Genomic DNA, 23,192 nt, shown 5'->3' with positions numbered 1-23,192 from the left:
AGCCAAAGAAGATGGGCTAATGTTTTCTGTAAGGTGTACAGATTACACAGGAATTAAATAGCACTGGATGAATGACTGGGGTATGGGTAGGATTATAACATATCTTAGCCTAATTGTACCCCATATCTTAAAGGAAATATATGTTGTTTATGTGGTATAAATAAAAACCCTTGGCCTACAGAACAAGAGCAATAGCAGCAGACTAGTTGATTCATCCGGTGCTGGCTATGTTACCCTTGCTACAAACATTCCGGAATTATGCAACTTGAATGCAATGCCTCTACCATTTGATCCCAAAAGGCTTGACATAGATGATGGAATCCAGTAGACCTTTTGAAAAGAACAAAGCTAAATATCATGAATCATACATGCTCAAGTTCAAAACCACAAAACTGGAAAGGAGAAAGAAGTCATGCAAAATAAAAGATGATGATGCTCCTGGTCCAAAAACTCACATGTAGTGCCCAAAAGGCAGGCGAAGAAGATGAGAGGAACCTTAGACTGAGAAAGAAGGAATCTGCTTTGTTTCTGACAAACAAGCACTAATCTAAGATTTACGATTGGCCATGAAAAGCTACAGTTATGTTCTATCAAGTTGCTGGATGAGGAACTTTTGGCCAAGCTTAGCAGTGGCGACATTGTTTCTTAGGACCTTAGGCATCACCCATCTGACAGGCATGTACAAGAGGGAAAGAGCATGGCCAAATTCCCAGGAAATTGGAGATAATTACACTCAGTATGGACAAAAGGCTTGCGCATATGCTTTTTCTGAGCTTGACATGTACAGTACATACGTCCGCACTTTTTTCTGTCCGCACTTTTTCTATCCGCCCTCAGATCTTAAAAGCTACTGAGGCTAGGGGGCTGCAATTTGGTATGTTGATCATCTACCCTCCAATCATCAAACATCCCAAATTGCAGCCCCCTAGCCTCAGTAGTTTTTTTTTTTATTTAAGGTTAAAGTTAGCCATAATCATGCATCTGGCAAAGATATAGGCCATGCCACCACCGGGCCGTGGTTAAGGTTTCATAGGCCGCGGCTCATTTAGCATTATACCGAGACCACCGAAAGATAGATCAATTTTCGGTGGCCTTGATTATACGTTGTACAGAAAACTCGATTGCGCCGAAGAAACTTCGGCGCATTTTTTACTTGCTTATTCTTGACTCTGTGTGCGTACGTGTGTGTGTGTGTGTGTTTCCTTAAGTGCCTGTGTTCCTGCACATAATTATCTAATGCATTTCCATGAACATATTTATATACCAAACTCATCTCCACTGAAGCTTCACCCAGACTCCCCCCCCCCTCCAACCCCCCTTCTTCTCTCATCCCGTTTTGGCATCTTTAATTGTAGCTTCAACATTATTCAATTCCATCTAAGCCTGACTTTAACCCGAGCGGAAAATGAAAAAAAGTTCGACATTGAAAACTTTTTGACATTGTGGATATATTTGGACTTACCTTGTCGCCTGTTCCGTTGCAATTCTACATAATAAGAGCTACTTTATTTTGTTTAATTCATTTTTTTCTCTTCTAATAACTGATCTCTTGTTCTTCCTGTATTTCCTATTACCTTCTGTTACTCACTTCAAATGGACACCTTAATGTCCTTTGGAGGCTTGAATTTCAAGTCAGTGGCCCTTGTGGGTTTGTTCCATATGAATAGGGTTCATCTTCTAAATAATAATAATAATAATAATAATAATAATAATAATAATAATAATAATAATAATAATAATAATAATAATATATATATATATATATATATATATATATATATATATATATATATATATATATATATATATATTTATACATGTATATATGCACATATATATGTATTACAGTTAACACACACAAACATAAATATACCTGCATATATATACATATATACAGTATATAAATATATATAAATATATATATATATATATATGCATGTATGTATGTATGTAATTGTAATAGCAACAATGCCCTCTTAAGAGGGCATTGTGGCTATTACAATTACCTATGTATCTGGTAAAAAGTGACCAGTAGATTCTACACACACGCACACAAACACACACATATATATATGCATGTATGTATGTATGTATGTATATACATACATGTAGAAACTACTGGTCACATTTTACCAGATACATAGGTAATTGTAATAGCCACAATGCCCTCTTAAGAGGGCACTGTGGCTATTACAATTACATATATATGCAAATATGTTACAATTACATATATATATGTATATATATGTATGTATATAAATATATATATATATATATATATATATATATATATATATATATATATATATATATATTATATATATATATACATACATGTATATATTTATTATATATATATATATATATATATATATATATATATATATATATATATATATATATATATATATATATATATATATATAATATACATACATACACACATACATGCATACATAAATAGACTGTGACGTTGAAAATATATTAGTGGTGAGTAGTGAGAACAAGGGATTTCTGAGTTCATATTTGTATATATATATATATATATATATATATATATATATATATATATATATATATATATATATATATATATATATATATATATATATATATATATATATATATATATATATATATATATATATATATATATATATATATATATATATATATATATATATATATATATATATATATTTATTATACTGTCATGATGTTATACTATTATATTATTATTACACACACACACACACACCCACATATATATATATATATATATATATATATATATATATATATATATATATATATATATATATATATATATATATATATATATATATATATATATATATATATATATATATATATATATATATATATATATATATATATAGAGAGAGAGAGAGAGAGAGAGAGAGAGAGAGAGAGAGAGAGAGAGAGAGAGAGAGAGACAGAGAGAGAGATACATACATACATATTCGTATATACATAATAGATAGATTAATAGATAGATGGAGTTAGCTATAGTGAACTGGGTATTAAAATACCTTGACGTTACACTAAAAAATCCTTCCTGATGGCACGATGCTTCAACACTACCCTGAAAACCTAAGAAAAAGCTTTCATACTATACCCCTGGAAGAATATAATAGATAAAGCGCATCTGGCAGAGACAAGGATTCGAACCTAAGATGAAAATGCAAGACAGAAATGCATTATACAGCAAGTGATGGGACATTGTCTCTGAATAAATCATACACAACAGAAATAATATTGGCTGGGACGCTCTATAGGTTTACCTCTGTCATTTTTTGGGTAAAAATTACAAGGAAACACAACTGAAAGTTTCATATTTGCGGAAGTATCAAATCAACAATGCGGAGGTATCAGATCAACAATGCCTTCTAGGCAAAAGAAATATGAAAGAGCCTTCGGAGATTCTGGAAGCTTCAAAGACGAAAGGAACGGGATAATAGGCCAGTATGTATGTCTGTCTGAAGCCTGGAATCGGAGACAAACGAATTTCCGGGAATCCCTTCCTCAGAATCCGGGAATTCCGTCCTCAGAATCCGGGAATTCCGTCTTCAGAATCCAAGGTGGTCTGTGTCAGAAACAAAAACTAAGGTTAGAGACAGGTCCTGTTATCTGCAGACATTACACAATGTTTATCGTAACGCTTACAGCAATGTGCCTTAAAGCATTCACAATTGCCATCGTTCTATTCGGAGCTTTGTTTACTGGAATGAACCACTTCGCTCGTCTTGAAAGCGGTGTTCTGCACCAGCTTGTTGCTTGCGAGCAGTGTGTTTTGGACCTCAAAGGACGTTTGGACACCCTTAATAAATCCTCCACCGTATTAAGGATTAGGTTTAACTTCAAAACCATAGACTCTTGGCCCGTTGCAGGCCTTCGCTGGATATTGTCCTTCTGCCCTCGGGTTGGAAGGTTTTTGAAGTCCAGACAGGAATTACAACGGTGCGAAATCGTGGGCCGAAATCTGGAAAGGAGGCTGGAAAAAGTCGAGTCCAAACTTGGATTTTCCCAGTTTCTTAAAACTCGTCTGAAAGAAAAGGCTGGTATTGTCTGCCTGTATTCCGGAATGTGTTTGACGATTGGAGGAATTCTGTTAATGTTGAGTTTGTTATTTAATAAGAAAGAGGAAATTGACCCAAAAGATGAACAGCAAGAAAATGCCTTTGAAGTAAACTGGTCGCCAGTGGATAGTTGTTCTCTTGATGAAACTGAGGAAACATTAGAGGAATGTCAAAATTTAACTAAGAAGAATTGTGACTCAAAAGAGAAAGAAAAATTACAGGAAATGGAGAAGTTGTTTGAGGAAGAAAAAAATCTTTTCGAGAAAAGGAAGGAGGAGTTGGAAGTTGAGATAGGACGCCTTTCTAATAAAATTTGTGACATCCAGAAGGAGAGAAAAGCAGAGATTGAAAATGCGACCAAAACTGTTACTGGCCTTGAGGAAGTCAACAGCCAACATAAATCAGAGATTATCCGCCTCTCTAAGATGATTGGAACCGTTCAAAAAGAAAAGCAAGCGGTGATTGAAAGATCAATGAAAACTGTTAATAATCTTGTGCAGACTAATAAGGAACTGGAGGCAGAAGCTGACCTCGTCTACAGCGATTATCAAGCCCTTCAGAAACAAAGAGAGGAGGAGAAGGACAGTGCGAAGAAAACCATTTATGATCTCGAGACAATTAAAGACCAACTGCTGATGGAAGTTGCCAATACAGAAGCATCGGCTGAACAATATCGAAGCGAAACCGAAGAAATGAAGAAATCGATTCGCCTGCTGACAGAAGAGCTGGAAAGGGCTAAGGAAAAAAACCGAGCCCAAATTGAGATTCAGTCCCAGCTATTGAAAGAGAAAAAGCAAAGGGAGGAGGAGACGGAAAGTGCGGAGGAAACCATTAATGATCTTGAGATAATTAAAGATCAGCTGCTGATGGAGATTGCCAATACAGAAGCATTGGTTGAGGAACAACGAAACGAAACCGAAGAAATGAAGAAATCACTTCGCCTGCTGAAAGGAGAGCTGGAAAGGGCTAAGGAAAAAACCCGAGCCCAAATTGAGATTCAGTCCCAGCTATTGAAAGAGAAAGGAAATTTGCAAAAAGCTATGAATGAACAAGGTCAAATTATCGAACAGATGTCTGAAGAGAACCGAAAATTGAAGAAAGAATTAATGGATGCAAAAATTAATGACTTTGTGAGAGGCGAACGGTACGAGACACTAGTTACCGAGCTTCAGGCATTTAAGAATAGGGTCAGTGTTCTTGAAAATGCAACAGCAAGCAGAGAAATAGAATTAGAAGATACTGAAGATATAGTAAAAGTAGAAAATAAAGTAATAGAAGAAAGTAAGGAGCAAATGCAAAAAGTCGACAGGCAAGAAATAGAAGAACCAAAAGAAGAAGAGAAAATTGAAAAAGAATGTCTACCAGATGAAGATGAAGCTAGTTTAGAAACAGAAGAAAACCTCAGCAGAAGGCGACCAGGAGATAGAAAAGTGAGACTTAACAGAATACCATTCCCAGGAAAGATGCCTACAAGTTCCAAAGCACTGCCTAAGAGTCATCAAGCTAATAATGGGCAAAAGGAAGACAAAATTATTAAAACTATAGAAAAAAGACTGAAAGATAGAAAAAGCCAAGAAGACAAAGGAGGAGCTGACAAGAAAGAAGCCGACAATGCCGACGAGGGGTGCCAAAAGCCCCAAAAGACAAAAAGAGATCAGCGAAAACTGATCACGTTCGACCTTGAACCTGATCAGCCTGAGATGGAAGGAGGCATCTTCTTGGCCCTTTCAGGACCTCCAACTCGACATGGCCCTACAAGACAAGACCAGGAGGACAATTGTATAATATTCAGGGGCAAAAAGGTTCAATTGAAGAGGCTTGGGGAAATGGAAGGAGAAGTGACTACTGAACTGGATGTCCCTAGGAACTTCCACAAAGCCATCAATGGAATCCGGGGAAGGACTTTACAGGAGATCACCAAGAAGAGCGGTTTCGCCATCATAAAGATGCCAGGGAGGTTTGAGGCATCAAATCTGATCACTATCACTGGTACTGTCCAGCAAGTTCAACTAGCAGCTGGTCACATTGAACGTATCATCAGCACGCTCCACGAATTACCTTGAAGAAACTTTTCCCCGAATGTGCCCGTTAAACATCTATCTCCTGCTGATGAGGGATTTGGTTGGTGGCTTAAGGCAGGCGAAATTTGTTGTGCCAACTTAAGGTTGGGTATACCAATTCGAGACATGGGCAACCACTACCATGGTAAGTTAATGCCTCCGTCATCAAACCTGGATTTCTGCCCACCTTTTGAGTGTTGGCCAAGGCCTCCTTAAGGAAATCTGTAGCTGCTGGGCCAACTTAAGGTTGGGTATACCAGTTCGAGACGTAGGCAACCTCTAGCATGATAAGTTAATGCCTTCGTCATCGAACCTGGATTGCTGCCCACCTTTTGAGTGTTGGCATAGGCCTCCATAAGGAAATCTGTAGCAGTTAGGCCAACTTAAGGTTGGGTATACCAGTTTGAGACGTAGGCAACCTCTAGCATGGTAAGTTAATGCCTTCGTCATCGAACCTGGATTGCTGCCCACCTTTTGAGTGTTGGCCGAGGCCTCCATAAGGAAATCTGTAGCAGTTGGGCCAACTTAAGGTTGGGTATACCAGTTCGAGACGTAGGCAACCTCTAGCATGGTAAGTTAATGCCTTCGTCATCGAACCTAGCTTGCTGCCCACCTTTTGAGTGTTGGCCTAAGCCTCCTTAAGGAAATCTACAGCTGCTGGGCCAACTTAAGGTTGGGTATACCTGTTCGAGCCATAGGCAACCTCTAGCATGGTAAGTTAATGCCTCCATCATCAAACTTGGATTGCTGCCCACCTTTTGAGTGTTGGCCTAGGTCTTCTTAAGGAAATCTGTAGCTGCTGGGCCAACTTAAGGTTGGGTATACCAGTTCGAGACATAGGCAACCTCTAGCATGGTAAGTTAATGCCTCCATCATCGAACTTGGATTGCTGCCCACCTTTTGAGTGTTGGCCTAGGTCTTCTTAAGGAAATCTGTAGCTGCTGGGCCAACTTAAAGTTGGGTGTACCAGTTCGAGACATAGGCAACCTCTAGCATGATAAGTTAATGCCTCCGTCATCGAACTTGGATTGCTGCCCACCTTTTTGAGTGTTGGCCTAGGCCTCCTTAAGGAAATCTGTAGCTGGTGGGCCAACTTAAGGTTGGGTATACCAGTTCGAGCCATAGGCAACCTCTAGCATGGTAAGTTAATGCCTCCGTCATCGAACTTGGATTGCTGCCCAACTTTTGAGTGTTGGCCTAGGCCTCCTTAAGGAAATCTGTAGCTGCTGGGCCAACTTAAGGTTGGGTATACCAGTTCGAGACATAGGCAACCTCTAGCATGGTAAGTTAATGCCTTTGTCATCGAACCTGGATTGCTGCCCACCTTTTGAGTTTTGGCCTAGGCCTCCTTAAGGAAATCTGTAGCTGTTGGGCCAACTTAAGGTTGGGTATACCAGTTTGAGACATAGGCAACCTCTAGCATGGTAAGTTAATGCCTTTGTCATCGAACCTGGATTTCTGCCCACCTTTTGAGTGTTGACCTCGGCCTTCTTAAGGAAATCTGTAGCAGTTGGGCCAACTGAAGGTTGGGTATACCAGCTCGAGATATAGGCAACCTCTAGCATGGTAAGTTAATGCCTTCGTCATCGAACCTGGATTTCTGCCCACCTTTTGAGTGTTGGCCTAGGCCTCCTTAAGGAAATCTGTAGCAGTTGGGCCAACTTAAGGTTGGGTATACCAGTTCGAGACATAGGCAACCTCTAGCATGGTAAGTTAATGCCTAGCATTGTCATCGAACCTGGATTGCTGCCCACCTTTTGAGTTTTGGCCTAGGCCTCCTTAAGGAAATCTGTAGCTGTTGGGCCAACTTAAGGTTGGGTATACCAGTTCGAGCCATAGGCAACCTCTAGCATGGTAAGTTAATGCCTTTGTCATCGAACCTGGATTGGATTGCTGCCCACCTTTTGAGTGTTGGCCTAGGCCTCCTTAAGGAAAATCTGTAGCTGGTGGGCCAACTTAAGGTTGGGTATACCAGTTCGAGCCATAGGCAACCTCTAGCATGGGTTAATGCCTCCATCATCGAACTTGGATTGCTTCCACCTTTTGCCCACCTTTGAGTGTTGGCCAGGCCTCTGGGCCAACTTTTAGTGTTGGTATACCAGTTTACATAGGCAACCTCTAGCATGGTAAGTTAATGCCTTTGTCATCGAACTTGGATTGCTGCCCACCTTTTGAGTTTTGGCCTAAGCCTCCTTAAGGAAATCTGCAGCTACTGGGCCAACTTAAGGTTGGGTATACCAGTTCGAGCCATAGGCAACCTCTAGCATGGTAAGTTAATGCCTCCGTCATCGAACTTGGATTGCTGCCCACCTTTTGAGTGCTGGCCTAAGCCTCCTTAAGGAAATCTGCAGCTGCTGGGCCAACTTAAGGTTGGGTATACCAGTTCGAGCCATAGGCAACCTCTAGCATGGTAAGTTAATGCCTCCGTCATCGAACTTGGATTGCTGCCCACCTTTTGAGTGCTGGCCTAATCCTCCTTAAGGAAATCTGCAGCTGCTGGGCCAACTTAAGGTTGGGTATACCAGTTCGAGCCATAGGCAACCTCTAGCATGGTAAGTTAATGCCTCCGTCATCGAACTTGGATTGCTGCCCACCTTTTGAGTGTTGGCCTAGGCCTCCTTAAGGAAATCTGTAGCTGCTGGGCCAACTTAAGGTTGAGTATACCGGTTCGAGACATAGGCAACCTCTAGCATGGTAAGTTAATGCCTTTGTCATCGAACCTGGATTGCTGCCCACCTTTTGAGTGTTGGCCTAGGCCTCCTTAAGGAAATCTGTAGCTGCTGGGCCAACTTAAGGTTGGGTATACCAGTTCGAGCCATAGGCAACCTCTAGCATGGTAAGTTAATGCCTCCGTCATCGAACTTGGATTGCTGCCCACCTTTTGAGTTTTGGCCTAAGCCTCCTTAAGGAAATCTGCAGCTCGAGCCTGGCAACCTCTAGCCAATCTATAGCTGCTGGATAACTTAAGGAAATCTGCAGCTACTGGGCCAACTTTTGAGGTTGGGCCTAACCTTTGAGCTGCTGGGGTTGGGTAGCAACTTAAGGTTGGGTATACCAGTTCAAGCCATAGGCAACCTCTAGCATGGTAAGTTAATGCCTCCGTCATCGAACTTGGATTGCTGCCCACCTTTTGAGTGCTGGCCTAAGCCTCCTTAAGGAAATCTGCAGCTGCTGGGCCAACTTAAGGTTGGGTATACCAGTTCGAGCCATAGGCAACCTCTAGCATGGTAAGTTAATGCCTCCGTCATCGAACTTGGATTGCTGCCCACCTTTTGAGTGCTGGCCTAATCCTCCTTAAGGAAATCTGCAGCTGCTGGGCCAACTTAAGGTTGGGTATACCAGTTCGAGCCATAGGCAACCTCTAGCATGGTAAGTTAATGCCTCCGTCATCGAACTTGGATTGCTGCCCACCTTTTGAGTGTTGGCCTAAGCCTCCTTAAGGAAATCTGCAGCTGCTGGGCCAACTTAAGGTTGGGTATACCAGTTCGAGCCATAGGCAACCTCTAGCATGGTAAGTTGATGCCTCCGTCATCAAACTTGGATTGCTGCCCACCTTTTGAGTGCTGACCTAAGCCTCCTTAAGGAAATCTGCAGCTGCTGGGCCAACTTAAGGTTGGGTATACCAGTTCGAGCCATAGGCAACCTCTAGCATGGTAAGTTAATGCCTCCGTCATCGAACTTGGATTGCTGCCCACCTTTTGAGTGTTGGCCTAAGCCTCCTTAAGGAAATCTGCAGCTGCTGGGCCAACTTAAGGTTGGGTATACCAGTTCGAGCCATAGGCAACCTCTAGCATGGTTAGTTAATGCCTCCGTCATCGAACTTGGATTGCTGCCCACCTTTTAAGTGCTGGCCTAGGTCTTCTTAAGGAAATATGCAGCTGCTGGGCCAACTTAAGGTTGGGTATACCAGTTCGAGACGTAGGCAACCTCTAGCATGGTAAGTTAATGCCTTCGTCATTGAACCTGGATTTCTGCCCACCTTTTTGGTGTTGGCCTAGGCCTCCTTAAGAAAATCTGTAGCTGCTGGGCCAACTTAAGGTTGGGTATACCAGTTCAAGACGTAGGCAACCTCTAGCATGGTAAGTTAATGCCTTCGTCATTGAACCTGGATCTCTGCCCACCTTTTGAGTGTTGGCCTAGGCCTCCTTAAGGAAGTCTGTAGCTGCTGGGCCAACTTAAGGTTGGGTATACCAGTTCGAAACATAGGCAACCTCTAGCATGGTAAGTTAATGCCTTCGTCATTGAACCTGGATTTCTGCCCCCCTTTTGAGTGTTGGCCTAGGGCTTCCTAAGGAAATCTGTAGCTGCTGGGCCTACTTAAGGTCGGGTATACCAGTTCGAGACATAGGCAACCTCTAGCATGGTAAGTTAATGCCTCCGTCATCGAACCTGGATTTCTGCCCACCTTTTGAGTGTTGGCCTAGGGCTTCCTAAGGAAATCTGTAGCTGCTGGGCCAACTTAAGGTTGGGTATACCAGTTCGAGACGTAGGCAACCTCTAGCATGGTAAGTTAATGCCTCCATCATCGAACTTGGATTGCTGCCCACCTTTTGAGTGTTGGCCTAGGTCTTCTTAAGGAAATCTGTAGCTGCTTGCCAACTTAAGGTTGGGTATACCAGTTCGAGACGTAGGCAACCTCTAGCATGGTAAGTTAATGCCTCCGTCATCAAACCTGGATTTCTGCCCACCTTTTGAGTGTTGGCCTAGGCCTTCCTAAGGAAATCTGTAGCTGCTTGCCAACTTAAGGTTGGGTATACCAGTTCGAGACGTAGGCAACCTCTAGCATGGTAAGTTAATGCCTTCGTCATTGAACCTGGATTTCTGCCCACCTTTTGGGTGTTGGCCTAGGCCTCCTTAAGAAAATCTGTAGCTGCTGGGCCAACTTAAGGATGGGTATACCAGTTCGAGACATAGGCAACCTCTAGAACGGTAAGTTAATACCTCTGTCATCGAAACTGGATTTCTACCCACCTTTTGTGTGCAGGCATAAGGCCAGCTTAATCCTTCACCGTTAGAGTTGGCGGGTGCTGTATATCCCTGCAAGACATGACTGTTTCCAGCGCTACTCGATGTATGGGCTCATTTGGTCTTGGTTTTTGGTGGGATGGAAGGGGGGAGGGGGTCGTGGGTGCCATGTCCTTCCCTATTTTCAAAATACGGAAGTGCTAAACCCACCTGATGAGCCCTTTGGCAAGGGCGAAACCTCCTAACTATAATAAACGTCGTTGCACAGATATGTCCTGCGACAAAAGCGGGTGTATTAAAGAGGGATACTAATCATTTGAGTCCATTCCAAAACGTCCCTCCCTCGTGGGGTCAAATTAGAAAGTGAAGATTTGATATCATTCATTTTAAATACTATATTATGCCTACGACACAAGCAGCTCAGGCCATTTCTCTTATGCAAATAGCACATAAACGTTGTCCTACCTTAGGGAAAATAGCGAGTGAAAACAATAGTGATGTAGTGTTTCTCGACCTTGGGTTTATGCTCTTAAGTTAAATTGTATGATATCTTCTGGGTTGTGTTCGTTGTTATAAAACTATTAATTCGATATATATATATATATATATATATATATATATATATATATATATATATATATATATATATATATATATATATATATATAAAATGTATATATATCGAATTAATACTTCTATAACAACGAACTCAACCCGGAAGATATCATACAATTTAACTCAAGAGCATAAACCCAAGGTCGAGAAACATTACATCACTATTGTTTTCACTCGCTATTTTCCCTAAGGTAGGACAACGTTCATGTGCTATTAACATACAAGAAATGACCTGAACCGTTTTCGTCGTAGGCATAATATAGTATTTAAAATGAATTGTATAGAATCTTCACTTTCTAATTTGACCCCACGAGGGAGGAACGTTTTTGGAATGGACTCAAATGATTAGCATCCCTCTTTTAATACACCCGCTCTTGTCGCAGGACATATCTGTGCAACGACGTTTATTATCGTTAGGAGGTTTCGCCCTTCCCAAAGGGCTCATCAGGTGGGTTTAGCCTTTCCATATATATATATATATATATATATATATATATATATATATATATATATATATATATATATATATATATATATATATATATATATATATATATATATATATATATATATATATATATATATATATATATATATATATATATATATATATATATATATATATATATATATATATATATATATATATATCCTGTATGTATATGTGTGTGTGCGTTCATGTATGTGTATTTATGTATGTACTACATGCAAGAGAAGCAGTTGACTACAGATGGTTGTTGCTATTTCACAATGGTAGAGCTTTATTATCTTTACAAACAAAGACTAGAACAACTAAATATTGATGCTTCATTTGTACATCGAACATCGTTGAAAGAACAGATACGAACACAGTTGAAAGAACAGATACTTGACCGTATCCTAGAGTTGGAGGCCTTCTTAAGGGAAGAGAGATTTAGCATGCTGACAAGGGGAGAATGGGAGAAGCCTTAGCCACGGCATGTGACAACAATGATGCAGTGATCATGGCCAAATCAGCCAAGAAATTAAGAAAGTAGATGCTTGGTCATGGGACAGAATTTGATAAACCATTTCAGCAGACACTAGAAGAGAGTCTGTATCATCAAGTTTGCTGGAATTTGTAAGTGTGCTGTAAAATGGTGAGGATATAAAATCTCAACTTAAATATGGATCATCGTCTATCTTTAGCACAACTTTGGACTTCAACTGTTCGAAGAATCCAGCATCTTCAACAGTTTTCAGACATTCTAAGTCAAAAGTACCTCTGTTTCCAACGCATTTTGGTCTCCTGGTTATTGCAAAACAAAAAGCATCAGTGAAGTGGTACACTTCATCAACATGGAATCAGCATCAGCTACGGCTGGTTTCTAGAATTGACAAAAAGGTTGGGAGAAGCGGTTGTAGCAAGGGCTGTGAAGGAAGAAGTAGATTATTCCACTTCGCTGAAAAAAGGGTTCTTTACAATTTGTGCAGTTAACAATTTGGATAATAATACAAGTACTACAAACATCCTTCAATGGGACAGGCATTTTTCTTGCTTTAGCATCCAAGCAACAATAGCAAGGGTGGAGTCAAACCTGGCCCAAATCATCCAAAGGGGAACAAAGTCAAGAAAAGTACCCTCTCCTCCTGAATATTACACAAATGTACCACCTTTGTAGCGAAGATGAACAGAACACTGCTAACCTCCAAGGCTTCACTCATGAAGAAACAGATACTAGTTTTTTTTGTATGCTGCATATGCTGCAAACCATGAAGACATTTCAAGTGCAAATACATGCAGTTCAGACTCTCACATTGCCGTCATAGCAGCATCTAGCATGGAAAAAATAGGTTTGGACAAACTAAGTATTAAATTTGGAAGAGGAAAAGACAGAAAACCAACAGCCTCAAGCCTTCTTGTTTTTCATTCATTTAGGGGATGTGATATAGTGTCTGCCCTTCATGGAAAGCAGGGAAAGTCTGCATGACAAAAATTGACTATATTTTAGCATGTCATACCACCTTCACCAAACTAGGTTCAACACCAGCAGCTGTAGAAGATGAAGACTTGCAAATCATTGAAGAGTTTAAGGAGCTAATGTAAGACAGACGCCGGTCATATAAAGATGTAAATGAAGCTAGACTAAATTTCTTTGCAAGGAAGCAAAGAGCTTATGATTGCATTCATGCTATAATGGCTTCTCTTAGAGACCACTTCAAGAAAGCTGCCTTTCAAGCAGGTCACATTTGGAGCCAGTCTGTAGTAAGACGTCCAGCAATACCCAGCCCAAGACACTGGGGATAGCAACAGATTGATGGTGCCTGGCTTCCATATTGGACATATTTGCCAGCATTAGAAGATTCTTGCAAAGAACTGAATAAGTGTGGATGTAAGAAGGAATGCCCTGGTGGGTGCAAGTGCTACAACTCTAGACATAGCTCTCTGCAGCTGCACTTGCAAAAAATGGTGTCCATGTTGGAAAGGTGCGTTAAGTTGATCTCTTAATGTCAGTAAGAATACCAAAATATGAATTCACAATCGTTATATGGACAGTGTGGAATTTTTGCAGGTCTTTGGAATGGAAATAGTTATAATTTAGTGTAAATCAGTCCTTTTTTTTTTAAGTGTCAGCCATAATGGAAATAGCCATAAAGTGAGGTGACCCATTCCAAATCTGTTGCTTGTACCATCATTTGCACTTTTTTTCCGCCAACTCGCTTTACCGTTTTTCTGGTTGTAAAATAAAATCTATATAATTTTGAAGATTAAATTGTTGAAGTTCATTATATATTTAAACAATATCAATAAGCAATGGTTTGTTGAGGAAAGAAAGTCATAGAAAATAAAAACTTTAAATACTTACGTTAGTAATTTTGTTCTTGCTAAATGTCCCTGTAGTACAAATGAAAGTAAACTCTATCCAGTTTAATGTAATTTTTAAAGAAAGCTGATAGCTGATATGATTTGATAATTTTTCAACATTCCAGGTTCTATAAAACACACCGAGATGTAATGAAATAACTTTAAATAAATTACTGAAGACAACAGTAATCTTGATATCTTCACATTAAACATTGTATGCTGAGCTGAGAAAAAATAATTACATTGCCATAAAGTTGTGTATGATAAGCAGGAATCCTATGATAAAGAATATATTCTCATGTGCAATGACTGAAGGTTCGAGTAAGCATTAAGACGTGTTCCTGCGTACCACAATTCTATGAAAAATAAAAACGTTGTGCGAAAATAATATATTAAAAACATACTAAACGAATCGGGAGTAACTGTAATTAGACGACTTCTAATTTGCCACTCGGAATTCTAAAATCATGAAGCCGAACGCGGAACGACATTCGTTCTAAATCACTGACCCGAAGCAGTGATTCAATTCTTCTGAGCCATCGAACTGAGTTACCTGTTTGACCTTCGTGCATTTAGTCACTCAAATTCTGAGACCATTTCTGTCGTCGATATATCTTCATTTCAGTGTAGATTATTCGAGGTCCGTGATAGATTTAGTAGTTACATGTTAGATATTATTTACAGTAGTTCTGTCTTTATCAAATGTATATTTTTTAAAGATACAATTGATTAGCGATGTATGTATATATATACATACATTTATATTATATACATAATTAAAGTAGATATTTGGTAACATAGTTTTATGAGAATGTGCTGCTCATCGTCGAGAACAGAGGTTTTTCAGCAACGGCAAACAAATCAATTATCAACGAATAAAGTAAAAATTTCTCTGAGTTATTAAAACCATTGAAATATTTTTAAAATTCTTTCAAATTTGAAAATTATTTTAAAGAATTGAAGGAAATTGCCTACTTAAAGGACAAATCTTTCAATACTGAATGTTAGCTGAATAAAAAAATAAATAGTAAAAAATCTTGTAAGTGCGTTTGCCTGCCAAATACTCCTCCACTCAGTCCTCAAAAAGCACCTAATGAATTCTCCCAGCTATATATATATATATATATATATATATATATATATATATATATATATATATATATATATATATATGTATATAAATCCTTCAAATATCCAGATTAATAAAGTCAAGGGCAGGTCTGATAGCGGCAAATTCTGAATAAGAGCAAGTAAAAAATCTATGGGGTTCAAGGGCAACAACGTACACTTCCTCACCTAACTTTGTCAATAAAACCACTGCCCCTTCTCTTTCATGGTGCCTAGGTATCTGAACTTCCCCCCAACCTTGGAAACTCCTTGAATCTTCCCCCACTTCCCAAAAGCCCTTTCTCAGTCTGTTTATGAGCGTAAGCAGTGTTACCAACATTTTCCCGAGGCTGCAAAGCATTGCCAACCATTGGAGTACTCTTTTAGTTTTTTAAATTTATATATATCACATATCTTGGGCCTTGATCCCTGGATAATGTTTACTTGTGGGTAACAGCAATCTGGATAACTGAAGGATTAATATATATATATATATATATATATATATATATATATATATATATATATATATATATATATATATATATATATATATATATATATGAATATGCAATGGTAATCATTACATTAATTTTCTAACAATGCACATTCTGCAAACTAGTAGACATTATTATTTGCTTTATGTTACTTAACCTAATTTAGTACAAATCTTTGAATTATAGCAAAAGGAAAGAGGCCACCATTTTCTGAATATTGAATTTCCTGATGAGAGGTCTCTGCTTTCCTCGTCTTTAGTAGCATTACATATATATAGTGAGATATTTTCATTACCCATTTGGTATTTAAAACATAATTGTACTTGATAGTAAAATGGTAATGTGATAAAGAGGCTCCAAAGTCAATACATTTTCTATATCCATTAAAAAAAATTGAAAAACTGATTTACCGAAATATGAAAAATATGAGAAGGAAATCACTTTAGGAACTTATAATAATTTGACTTCGAACTTTAATAAAAAAGATTAGGACACTCCCAAGGAGACAGTATGTGTAATGAAATGTGTGACGAAGTTGGAAAGATGTGAAAACCTGATTGCAGAATGTCAGAAGCTATTTTTATTTTCCTGGAAGAATTTTTGGTCTCAGTTTGACAATGGATGCTTGTCAGCAGAGTATATGTTTATTGGAAATTAAAATTAAATCTCTCTCTCTCTCTCTCTCTCTCTCTCTCTCTCTCTCTCTCTCTCTCTCTCTCTCTCTCTCTCTCTCTCTCTATTCATACATGCAAATATATCTATCTATCTTTCCATCTATCTGTTTACTTATCTATCTATCTATCTATCTATCTATCTATCTATATATATATATATATATATATATATATATATATATACATATGTATATATATATATATATATATATATATATATATATATATATATATATATATATATATATATATATATATATATATATATATATATATATATATATATATATACTATACACACACACACACACACACACACACACATATATATATATATATATATATATATATATATATATATATATATGTGTGTGTGTGTGTGTGTGTGTGTGTGTGTGTGTGTGTGTGGCTAACTTTCTTCGTTAGTGCTACAACGAGGCGGCGAGTAAGAGGCGTATTCAAGGTGTATTCTGACTTATTGACATAAAATCTCTGACAGGTCAAGAACTCTTCCGAGCGTATAAGGAGCATTTGCCATTAAGAAAAAACAGAGGGACGTCTATAGACAGTCAGATGAGTTTTCTCACACCTGAAGAATAGTTAACAATTCTATATACAATTTAGGAAGAGATTTCAAATACATGTGGTTGGAAAGCTTACAATGCCTTACATACATTAGTAATTACAGATCTAACAAGGACATAAAATATCTTCTGAGAAGTGCATAAAAAATCGTTTGAATTGTATGACTTACTAACTTTTCCTGAGGTCCAGTAAAACTATCGTTTAAAGATTTACTGAGAAACCAGACGTCTGTACCATTTTGGGCAATAACTCCTCAAAAAACGAGAATTATATGGGGTAGACACACAAATACAGTATATACTGTATATATATATATATATATATATATATATATATATATATATATATATATATACACACATATGTATATATATGTATATATATGCCTATGTATATATAATATATATATATGTATATAAATATATATATATATATATATATATATATATATATATATATATATATATATATATATATATATATATATATATATATATATATATATATATATATGCGTGTGTGTGTGTGGGTGTGTGTGTGTGTGTGTGTAATTCTAACAGCCGCAATGCCCTTTTAACTTCTCGAATTCTTCGCTCTTTTTTGGATATGCTTGTAACTGCGAAGCCGTAAGATCCAAATGCAAGAAATTGAAGAGACTATGATGGCTGGTCGGTCAGATCCTTCTCGTGGTCAGGTCGGCAACGCGACCTCCATGTGATTATGGTGACGCGGGTTCGTTTCCCGCGACCGGCCATCACAGTCTCTTCAATTCCTTGTGTTTGGATCTTACGGCTTCGTAGTTACAAGCATATCCAAAAAAGCGCGACGAATTCGAGAAGTTAAGAGGGCACTGTGGCTATTACAATCACATATGTGTCTGGTAAAAGTGACCAGTAGATTCTACATATATATATATATATATATATATATATATATATATATATATATATATATATACGTATATATATATATATATATATATATATATATATATATATATATATATATATATATATATATATATATATATATATATATATATATATAAATATATATATATATATATATATATATATATATATATATATATATATATATATATATATATATATATATATATATATATATATATATATATATATATATATATATATATGTGTGTGTGTGTGTGTGTGTGTGTGTGTGCGTGTGTGCGGATCTTTGTTTGTATGTAAATTTATGAGAAAAAAATATAATTGGATTAATAAACTCTCCGTCATGAAAAATATTGTTGAAAGAAGTAATGAAAGAAGGGTGAACACGCACATCCTATGCTCGTATTTTACTCCTTATCTCCAATTTTCAGGAAGTGATGACAAAACGAGTAGTGCATCATTAATCTCCTTCGTTCGTTCCTTTCCCTGTATTGAAGTTTTCTCAGGCGCTGAGAACTAATAGATAAAATTACGGAAGAGAGGAAAAACTATCCTTGAGAAATGAGAAAAAAAATGATAGCAACCTGTCGTTGTTTAAATCTTTCTCTTGCTTGGGTTTTTCAAGGCAAAATCTTGAACAATATAAATCTTTAATAGGTAAAAATTTCACAAACTAAATTAACGACTAGTTTTAGAGAGAACTCTTATAGAAAAAGAAAACTTTTTAAATATTCTTTCCTACACATAAATTTCAAGACATCTATTTTCAATAAAACTGCATGGTAAAGTATAGTTTAATAAATTTCTATTTGTATTTGATATCTTAAGAAGTAATGATATTGACAGAAGATTTATATTATTGTGAGTTTAGATTTCTTAATGGTTTACAGTGTTGTGCAACACTTGCATTAATCACTGACACAATAGGAACGCAGTGAAATGTTTATTCAATAGTTATGTTAATTTACCAAATTTACTCCAAAGATAATTTTTAATCTCATGTAACTGGGACCCATAATTTAAGTGCAGTAATTACTAACATTTAATAAAGTTATGATTTTTCATCTGGCGCAGTATGGAGTAAATAAATAGACAACGTCTATATTATGAGCATTTTCTTTGCTCCGTATTGCCTAGGATATTAGGAATTGATTCTTAATTTTCATCTACTATTTTCCTTGAAATTATGCATTTACGTTTTGATAACTACATCAGTAGTTTCTATTAGGAGTCAAATATAGAACATTTTTGTTGAATTTAATCACTTGACTTCTTACACAAAATTCGCGTATTCATTAATGCCGATCGTCACACCTTATACAACATTTACAGTAAAATGCAGGTGAGTTCCTTCATAAGTCAATTAATTCTTCGGCCGGTGAAACGACATCCAAAGTTCATCAGTGTTGTATTTACCTATAAGCAACACGTCCAGTCTCTCTCTCTCTCTCTCTCTTTCTCTCCCCTGCGTAGAGACTGCTTAGCTCTGCAGGATTAAATTTTATGCCGATGACATTTTATAGAATAAAAAAGATTATAATTAAACTTTAATAATGAAATAAAGTAATCATAATGAGTCTTCCAAGTAAAAAAAGGCAAATTATTTTAGTTCGAAGCTATCGCATGGAATATTGCATTCCCTATAATTAATCAAAGTAACGGTTTCTTTGTGCTTTAGCATTTCCAAATTATTCTGAACTTTTTGTTCTCAGCCTCACCCATCATAAATAAAACTAAAAAGATTCGTTCACCTTAGTGAAGAAAAATACTCAGAATAAGGTAAATTCTACATCTCTCTCTCTCTCTCTCTCAGACTCATAAAAACACAAGCATATCACACCATAATCATCCATATATGCGCAGAGTCGTTTTAAAGCATATAACTCCAAAGTACTCCCAGATTTCAACCAGCAATATTCATATTCATATCCTTAACAAAGATGAATAACATGGCATTTTGTATTGAGCGAATGCTATTTTCATCTAGAAATTCTCTCTTCTATTTTGATTTCCCCTACATACAATCTCCAGTACTTGTGCCATATTTCAGTCACGTTTTAACGAGTCATTATTACTGTTGCTATTATTCCAAGACCATTATTGTTTTTGCTAGTATCACAAATTATTATTGTCATCATTATCCACATTATTACTATAAATTTCAACCTCACACCGGGACGAATATAGGACTTCCACACAAATGGCAAAGGCGCCATAAACTGGCATACACAGGTCATATAGCACCTGAATCTTTACCTGTGTACTATACTCCGGAGATGCCACAGATACTGTGTAAGCACTAAGATTATACCCATCTTTATGCCATTTGTTGCTCAGTTAGTAACATCCTTACACCACGTTTGAGATCTAGGATCGATCCCGATGTGAGGCACAAATTATTTGTACTAATTTCACGTGGTTTGTTTTATCTACTAGGGGTTTAAGGTTTATGTTATCATGGACTATCAAGATCTTGCTGTGAGTAGTATCTATATTTTACACATGCACACAAACACACCAACACACGCACACGTACACTTACACCCACACACAGACACACACTCACACACTCACACACACATATGTATATGCATATATATATATATATATATATATATATATATATATATATATATATATATATATATATATATATATATACACATGTACACACACACAAATACATATATATATATATATATATATATATATATATATATATATATATATATATATATATATATATATATATATATATATATATATATATATATATATACCCAATGCAGCACGAAGGGACGCGTGCTTGATAATATCATAAAATCCATGTCAGAAGGTGAGTGAAAACCAGGACTTTGAACAAGTACTTTCGTAGTTTATTCTACATTTTCAAGTTCACACTGAATACTGTACAAAAGTTGACAGAGCCTTATATACAAAAACAGAAGGGGGGCTGGGGTTACAGTTTGTTAATCTGGGCAGCACGTTCTTTAAACAAAAAAGACAAGGACAAAGGATCAAGAGATAATCCAAGGTGGAAATTAAACACAATATACACAGTTTCTAGCAGATTCCTTTTCCGATGGTCGTGGCCCTTGTAGATTGTCGTTGACTTATCCCAGTTCATCGCATGGCCTGTCTTCAGCCAATGATCCACAATGCCATTATTTGATAAGCCTCTTGAAATGTCTTATTTGTGTTGGGAGCTTCTTACTTTTAGTCCATTTGATGTTTGACCAATATAAATCTTATTACATTCTTTGCAAGGAATACTGTATACAATATTGTGTGAATTGAGAAGGCTATTCTTAATTAGTTTATTTCTTAAAATATTATTATATTTCAATACTAAGTTAATATCAATAGTTTTTAAAACGGGCATTGCAGGAATGAAATTAGGATGAAATGGTAAACAGAAAATATTCTTAAGTTCTTTGTAAACACTGAATTTATTATCCTGAAATTTTGGAAGAGGAGTTTAAAATTATTGATAAAATAGGAGATTCATTGTGTTACCCTCCATATTTTTTAGAACTTAGTAAAAATGAAGCAAAAAAGACATATTACAATCCAACCAGGGTTTACAAAGAACTTAAGAATATTCTCTGTTTACCATTTCATCCTAATTTCGTTCCTGTAGTGCCGATTTTAAATACTATTGATATTAACTTAGTATTTAAATATAATAATATTTTAAGAAATAAACTAATTAAGAATAGCCTGCCCAATTCAAACAATATTGTATACAGCATTCCTTGCAAAGAATGTAATGAGATTTATATTGGTCAAACATCAAAACTGCTAAAAGTAAGAAGCTCCCAACACAAATGTACCATTTCAAGAGGCTTGACAAATAATAGCATTGCAGATCATTGGCTGAAAACAGGCCATGCGATGAACTGGGATAAGTCAGTGATAATCTACAAGGTCAAAGACCATCGGAAAAGGAATCTGCTAGAAACTGTGTTTACTGAAGCTACCTCCACCAGGAATGTTAATCTCCACCCTGGACTATCCCTTGATCCTTTGTCCCTATCCTTTTTGTTTAAAGAACATGCTGCCCAGATTAACAAACTGCAACCCCGCCCCCCTTCTTTTTTTGTATATAAGGCTCTGTCAACTTTTGTACTGTATTCAGTGCGTATTTGAAAATGTAGAATAAACTATGAAGGTAATTGTTCAAAGTCCCAGTTTTTACCCACCTTCTGATGTGGATTTTATAATACATATATACAGTATATATATGTATATATATACATATATATATATATATATATATATATATATATATATATATATATATATATATATATATATATATATATATATATGTGTGTGTGTGTGTGTGTGTGTGTGTGTGTGTGTGTGTGTGTATAAATGTATGTCAGTAGTTATGGAATGAGTGAGACAGTGAGAGTTGAGTTTTCTCTATCTGAAGGCACCCATTGTTTGAAAAAATAATCGTAGTGCTGATATATATATATATATATATATATATATATATATATATATATATATATATATATATATATATATATATATATATAGGCTATATATATATATATATATATATATATATATATATATATATATATATATATATGTATAAATTATAAAATCCACATCAGAAGGTGAGTAAAAACCGGGACTTTGAACAAGTACCTTCGTAGTTTATTCTTCATTTTCAAGTACACACGGTTTTTCAATCTATATTTTAAAAATCACAAGTCTGACTGCGTCTATTGTCTATTAGGAATCTTACATACAATTACGGGAGAAATTGATTTAATCGTTCAGGTACGTCATATCCTGAGTTTTCAAACGTTCAAAGACCGGCTCTGATGTCGCTAC

Source organism: Macrobrachium rosenbergii, chromosome 43 (assembly GCF_040412425.1).
Source record: "Macrobrachium rosenbergii isolate ZJJX-2024 chromosome 43, ASM4041242v1, whole genome shotgun sequence".
Lineage (NCBI taxonomy): Eukaryota > Metazoa > Arthropoda > Malacostraca > Decapoda > Palaemonidae > Macrobrachium > Macrobrachium rosenbergii.
The sequence above is the reverse complement of the archived record's forward strand: the minus strand, read 5'-3'. Positions refer to the sequence as shown.